We start from the raw sequence: 7,690 nt of genomic DNA on the forward strand, positions 1-7,690 counted from the left end.
CATCGATCTCTTGTTCCCTGTTTAACAAAAAATTAATTTACAACCAATGCTTGAAAACCGGGATTTTTATTGGATTAATTGGGACGAGTACTTCAGGAAGTGATGAAGTTTAAAACAGTGATTAATTGTAAATACATATCTTGAATTAATGACAAATAGCGATACTTGGGACGCTGCGAGAGACCAAGCTTACCAAAAAAAAGTCTTGGAAACGGCCTCATTACTACGCCAGAATAATCCAAATGAGCCCACACTCCGGCGCAGCGATGGCTTAGCATAACTTGATGTAACCACATTTCAGAAGACTTCTGTCAGAAAACTTGTAAATGTTTGACGTTGTTTTCTACCTAGCGTGTCAGTGTGTGTTATACGATTTGGAGTTGAAATAATATAAACACTGGGTGATTTTTTTGTAAATAGAGCTAGATACTGAAAAAGAGTTACATTACCATGAACGTTCGATCTACCAAGTCATGTGACCAACGCCATGCTTGAGAACCGGCGAGGAGGCCTCAGTGAGGTGATATCAAGTCTAGCAATTCATTTCACATTTGAAACTGGTGAGTCAGTGAGTTTTGTTTTGCTTCACACTCAGCAATATTCAAGCTATCTGGTGGTGGTCTGTAAATAATTGAGTCTGGACCAGACAATACGCAGTGATCAACAGTATAAACATCGATCTGTGCAACTGGGAACAAAATCAGCGAACCTGACCACCCGACCCCGTTAGTCGTCTCTTACGACAAGCATGGGTTGCTGAAGATCAATATTCTAACCCGGATCATGGGTATCAAACTATGCTACTATTTATGTTATCTATGTTTTTGTTGCACTGACTAGTGTGTAAACAAGCAGAAGAGCCCTTAACTGCTGGTGAGTGGGAAAAATACGTGTTATTTCCTGTATAATCCGAGGGTCTTAAGGAGTAAAATATGTGCTTAAAACCATGTTCCTCAAGTCAATTGGACCATGATGTGTGACTTGAATATATCCAGTCTAAAGGTTGCCGCATGTCAAAGTCATGGCAGTAAGTGTGCTAGCTTTTGTTCCACTTCAAGGCACATACACGCCAGCAAACAAATATTTTAACGCTTTTACTTCTGAACTGAATTCAGCCAATTAAGCTTCTGTGACAGAGTATGTAGACAGACGGGCTTGTCTCTTACTTGCGCGTGTACTGTCTGTGTATGCTCAAATAGATATACTATCTTTCACCTCAAAACGAAACACACGTTTCTCACATGTCTTTTACAAGGTTATTGTTCTCTTTTACTAAAGGGCTATTTTGAAATTTGCATATTGATTTCGAGACTAAAACTCGTATTAATAATCTTAAGGCGTGCATGCCACCTTTACGTTGGGGTCCACTGGTAAGAAGGTCAACTGATTCGATTGCAGTCCCTTCTTATACACTTGACTGCATTGTACCAGGTTTTGTTCACCCTTTAAAATTGATAGCCCATCTGCTTCAGATACATACTAATCAATGTATGTATTCAACTGAGTATCAGTTTCTATTCTAATACACATATGTAACATACACATATGAATAACGTTGCTTTATGGAAGTATATTTAGGGGGGAATAACACTATTATAGACCCATACGGTGTCTTTACAACCATCTTAATTATCAAATGTGCTGATTAATGATCTTTGTTATCTTAAGCAATGTCGATTGTTTGTACAAAATTAGAGGGCCAAAGTAGTCAGAGTTTTCCAGATAGACAAGATCAGCCAGCGGTAACTTCACTGGATGAAACAACATTATTGAATGTTGTTATGTCAGAATAGATTGATCCTGTTCTCTAGATATCCTTCTCTTTGCACCCCTTCCTCGTAGAAATAGTGCATTGTGCCAACATTTTAATGGTAATTAGTTAAACAACTTTTTTAACTTTTAGTACATAAATTCTGCCTGAAGACTTACCATTTAGATATGCCTGAATGTGAATGTCGTAAGCTCTGTTCTGATTGTTTTATCTGTAGACGTTAGGTGAAATTAATACAGTATTTACTTCTGGTGGGTTTCCTGTCTGTCTTTCTCAGAACATGGTTCTTTCGGTCTTACAGTGATACTCATGAAGTGTGCCATACTGTGACCTCTAATGCTGAATGTACATATTTGCTGTGTCAGTTTGGACCAGTATTAGTTAATCCAAGTACATATGCCATCTTCAAAACTACGTCATCACTAAAAACATAACAGTACCATAACATAAGCCATGTGTCCAGTAAGTCAAAATGCACTTTTATGAAACACCTGTCTTCTGAGCCACACAGCATTGCTGGCTTTTGTTCAAATTCTAATAAAATTGACATTATTTGCATAGCGTAGCTATATAGACAGTAACCCATAGAAAATCATTAAATTTTGGTTTGAAAAACTATGACAAGCACAGTATCGAGCTTTCTAAGGTGACCCATTCCGTCTTGAAATACTAAAGTTTTGATCTTCAACGGGCGAATAATCACTGTCAGGGTATTTGCTGGTTCTTGTTCAAATTCTAATAGAATTGGAAGTTATTTCCACAGTGTACAAATATAGACATTGGTCCATCTAAATTGTATCAATTCTGGTGTGAAAATGTTTGAGAAGCATAGTGTCCGGCCTTGCAAGTTGACCCATTCTGTCTTGAAACGCTACAATTTTGGTCTTCGACGGGTAAAATGTCACTGCAAGGTTATTTTCTGGCCTTTAATCAAATTCCTCTAAAATTGGGATTTATTTGCATAGTGTAGCAATATAAACATTACGCCACCTAAATTCAGTCAATTCTGGTATGAAAATCTATGACAAGCACCTTGCAAGTTCACTCATTCTGTCTTGAAATGCTTCAGTTTTGGTCTCCGACAGGCAGAAGTCACTGTCAGGGTATTAGCTGGCTTTTGTTGAAATTCAACTAAAATTGGAAATTATTTGCATAGTGTAGCTATACTGACAGCAGACTATCTGAATTCAATCAATTCTGGTGTGAAAATCTATGACAAGCACAGTACCCGGCCTTGCAAGTTTATCTATTCTGTCTTGTAATGCTACTTTTTTGTAGCAAAAGTCACTGTCAGGGCATTTGCTCTCTTTTTTACAAATTCTTATAAAATTGGAAAGTAGATGCAATATGTAGCTGTATAGACAGAGGCTCATTCAAATTCAATGACCCTGGCTTCTAGTCAAATTCTAATAAAAGTGGAAAGTATATGCAATATTTAGCTATATAAACAATGGCCCATCTAAATCTAATCAATTCTGGTTTGAAGATCTATGACAAGCACAGTACCCATCTTTGGATGTTGACCTATTGACCTATTCTGTCCATTTTGGTATTTGACTACCAAAGTCACTGTCAGGGGATTTGTTGGCTTTTATTCAAATTCTTATACAATTGGAAAGTATCTGTAATTTGAAGCTATATAGACAGTAACCCATCTAAATTCAGTGAATTCTGGTGTGTACATCTATCACAAGCACAGTACCCGGCCTATTGCTGAGCTTAAAACTTAACTTACTCACTCACTCACTTCTACTTGGTCACTCATTGTTTCTGGGACGCCTAGTTTGAGGTGGGGCATTATGAAATAAACATGTGCACAATGAACAACGGGCGCTGAGTCTTAGGACATGCTTTCCTTTTTAAAAACAGACATCCGAAAGTATCGGGGTTAGACCTCATCTCTGTAACCTAAAAGACTGATTGCTTGTCGTAAAATTCGTTTTGCAGACTTGGTTGGCTCATAGAAACTGACATTGATTTAGATAGTTTTAATTTGCTAAATGCCCCATCACACTGCCCTTCATTGGTACAAAGACAAACTAGATTGGCACGTGGATAAGTACGTGAATAAGTAAGTAAGTACCTTTTAACAAAAACTGAAAATAAATTTGGAAGAAAACAACACGCCCGTGATGGTACAACGGAATAGCTGATACAGCCGTTTTGTGTTTTAAAAGGATATGTGACGCTGCGCTCTCATAAATATTCCATTTAAGTGGCACCAGTCAATGCAATTGGAGGAAAATAGCATTTACTTTTGGAGAAATTCAAATGACATTTATTATTATACTTCTAACTGTTCGGAAACACTCTGTAAAGTCAGAGGTGTTATTTTCCACCCCTACTATATTCTTTACATTTGATCAACTTCAATGATATAAACAACCCTGTGGCATTTGTTCTTTGGGTATGCTGTGTGAGGACAAGAGGCAAAATAATGATGGAAAATACTACCTTGAATTTGGCTTCCTTTACAATTTTAACAGTAGTACTGTCTAACATGAATGGCAGAAAATACACTTATGAGTGACTATTCTCTCAAACCGCTTGATTATATTTAATTAAACTTACACCATCAATTAGGATATGAGATGGTCTATTTGTATTTGTAATTTCAAGGACGTAGGTAAATTCAGTGTTACCCGGGTACATATCTCGCACAACGATGGATTTTCAGAGGGTTCAGAGATTATTATACCAAAGAAAATAAAAGTAAAGGATCGCATCGATTCCCTGACCAAAATATATGCAATGATCTCATCGGATACATATTCGCATGTTCTTAACTTTATTTAAACTGAAAATAACAAATCAAGTCTGTTATGTTTGACGTTATGAAAATCTGAAATGTTCCGATATTTTATTCTCTCAGTATATGTGTGTCAGCGACACTGAGGCGAGGAGGCGGGCAGGCAGCACTGCCAGTGACGGTGTGTTGCTGCAACAGTTTACGGAAAGGGGCGACTGATTCAGAATGCAGAAGCAACATAAACAGTGCTATCATATCATGAGGCATCTATGGTCAACGTCAAACGTTCCGATTGCTTTCTTGGAATTTGTGAGTGAACGTGATCACGTGACTGCTTTTGCCGCGACAGCTGTAGGTGTTAGCGACGTGTTACAAAAGTTGGTTAAGAACAGAAAATAGTACATATGTACATAGTAAATCTAGAAGCATGACGTATGTAGTTTGGCTGATATATATAAGCAATACGGTAGAGGAAAGAATTCCACTACGAATCAATCTTCTTCTTTTTTTATTACATACGTATTTTGGAATGTACATGACGTTGGTTCATGACAACTGCAAAAATATCTGTGCAAACACAACCAGTCTCTCGGTCAAGGAAATGAATTCGAAGTGGCATGTTTAGCAAAGTTGTTGTTATTGAGTTTTGGAGAAGAAGTGACAGCCCCCGTAAAACTTAAAATATTATCCATTGAAGGAGATGAAAAGAATCACACAAACAGACCCACTGCAGTTACAAATGCTCAGGTAAGTGTAGAGAATGACAGCAGATCAGGTAGGTACTGGAACTGATAGATCCAAAATCTAATTCTGATGGCATTTTACCTGTTCTGTCTAGCAGAACGATAGGCGATGTGAAAGATAGTATCCCCCACAAATTTGATTCTGGTCAAATGGTATACTAAGTGATAAGATGATAACATATACTCTTCTTAAAAAGAAACATGGCATGGTGTTTTGCAGTTTCAGGGTGCTCATATTTGGTTCACACATGACATTATTGCTCCATTATAGACAAATCATCACTTCAGAAATTTCCAAAACAAGATTATCCAGAATGGGCCCAGTGACCACATGAACGTCTAATAGACGTCTATATGACATCTTCACAAGGCATTGAAAACAGGTCTAAATATTGTCTAAAATGAACATCTAGAAGATTCTGCAGGCTAGATGTTATACGACTAAAGATAGACCTCATCTAAACGTTTAAAAGAGGTTTAACAAAGGTTTAAGATATTTTTGAGGGTATGATGATGTTGTGTGCCCCTTACTGGCATAATATGTTGCAATCTCGTTTCATCTTCACTCCATCTGGATTCTAGGTTAAAACTCTGAAACTAGATACACTGTTATATTAAAGGCATAATTGCATTTTTTTAGACAAAATTTGATATATTGGGACACAAATACCAACTTTGGATTCCCAATGATGCAATAATATTGTTGGTTAAAATGTATCAAAGAATTGCAGTTATTTTTTAAGGCAGGGGTGTGCAATTATGCCTTTAAAAATAGATAGCTATTGCCAACAACACAGTTGTTTGCAAATGAATTTAAAACACATTGATTAATTAATTATTAATTATTAATTTTGCTCCACAGTCAGAAATGTTCCAGCCTCGTATCAGTGGTCTGTAAACCAAGTCAGTGAGCCTGAGAACATGATCCCAGTAGTCACCTCAACAAACATGGGTTACTAAGCATCAATTTACACCCGTATCTTCATGAGGCGAATCCATTTATTAGGGAACATTGGCATCTTGTGCCCTAGTTCATGTATATACGATTTTTAACACCCAAAGCCAATTAGAGAGTGGCCATATGTTTTTTTGGATTACACATTCTATGTTAAAAACATATTCTAGTTGTGCTTTGGGATTCAAACCCACACCCTCAAGAGTCAAGACTCTAATTGCCAGCACACAAAGTCAGAGCGGCTAGTGGAAGCAATCTGGCTGTACCTATTGTGTTCTGCCACCACCACCACACTTCCCAGGTAGGAGCATTTGTCAGAAACATGACTATCTCCTTATATACAATATGTAGGGTCACCTTATAGGACTGTGTGATTGTATCTGAAAAAAGAGCATTCCCTTATTAAATATGTATGTCAGTATGTCATGTGATATATTAAAGAGTGAGGTAAGAGCTGTAGCATAATTTTAAGACAAGAAATGAGGACAGTTTTGGGACCTTGAAACCAAACTTGTCCTCATGGCCTTCCATGTTCATTTTAGCCATCAGTCCACTTGTTGTACCTTTAACGAATGCAAAGGTAGCAGTCTAGGTGGCAGTCATTGCTGTAGCACTTGAGGGTTGCTTCAAGCAATCAAGGTGGCAGTCATTTCTGTAGCACTTGAGGGTTGCTTCAAGCAATCAAGGTGGCAGTCATTTCTGTAGCACTTGAGGGTTGCTTCAAGCAATCAAGGTGGCAGTCATTTCTGTAGCACTTGAGGGTTGCTTCAAGCAATCAAGGTGGCAGTCATTTCTGTAGCACTTGAGGGTTGCTTCAAGCAATCAAGGTGGCAGTCATTTCTGTAGCACTTGAGGGTTGCTTCAAGCAATCAAGGTGGCAGTCATTTCTGGTTATTGAATATTTATGTCATCTCTTGAATACTGGTTGCCAGAATCTTAAAATAACTACACCTGAAACATCATACAGCTGTAGGTATCAGAAATACAAAAGTAGTCCATTACTTTAGCGTCTCTGAGTTAACTACGGTTTTACATTTTTTTTCTTTACTTTGGGTTTAATTATTCATTTTACTGTATTCCAGGACCAGTGCATCCAGTAAGCTTACTTTGGGCGAGCTAATTTGTCCTGGTTAATGGTAACATTGATACCATTCAAAAACCCTGGGTGTTATGGCACCTTTTCCATGTGTATATACAAACTGCAGAAACAAATGAGCAACACAGTTGTTCCATTCAGGTTTTCATGTATTAGCAGTCTGACATTTGCATAAATGTGCATAAATAACATTTTGCTGTCAAAACTTAGAGAACTTGTTTCTTATTACAACAGGCTAGCAAAGTTGTTACATCTTGACTGATTGTTCCTCCATCAGTTTGTTTGGGTGTCTAGGAACACCTGGTGTCCTAGTGCATCAGAGTCATCTAAGTATGTTGTATCAAACATGCACTGCAGCCTGGTTTGTTTCAGCAGA

Source organism: Haliotis asinina, chromosome 13, assembly GCF_037392515.1.
Source record: "Haliotis asinina isolate JCU_RB_2024 chromosome 13, JCU_Hal_asi_v2, whole genome shotgun sequence".
Lineage (NCBI taxonomy): Eukaryota > Metazoa > Mollusca > Gastropoda > Lepetellida > Haliotidae > Haliotis > Haliotis asinina.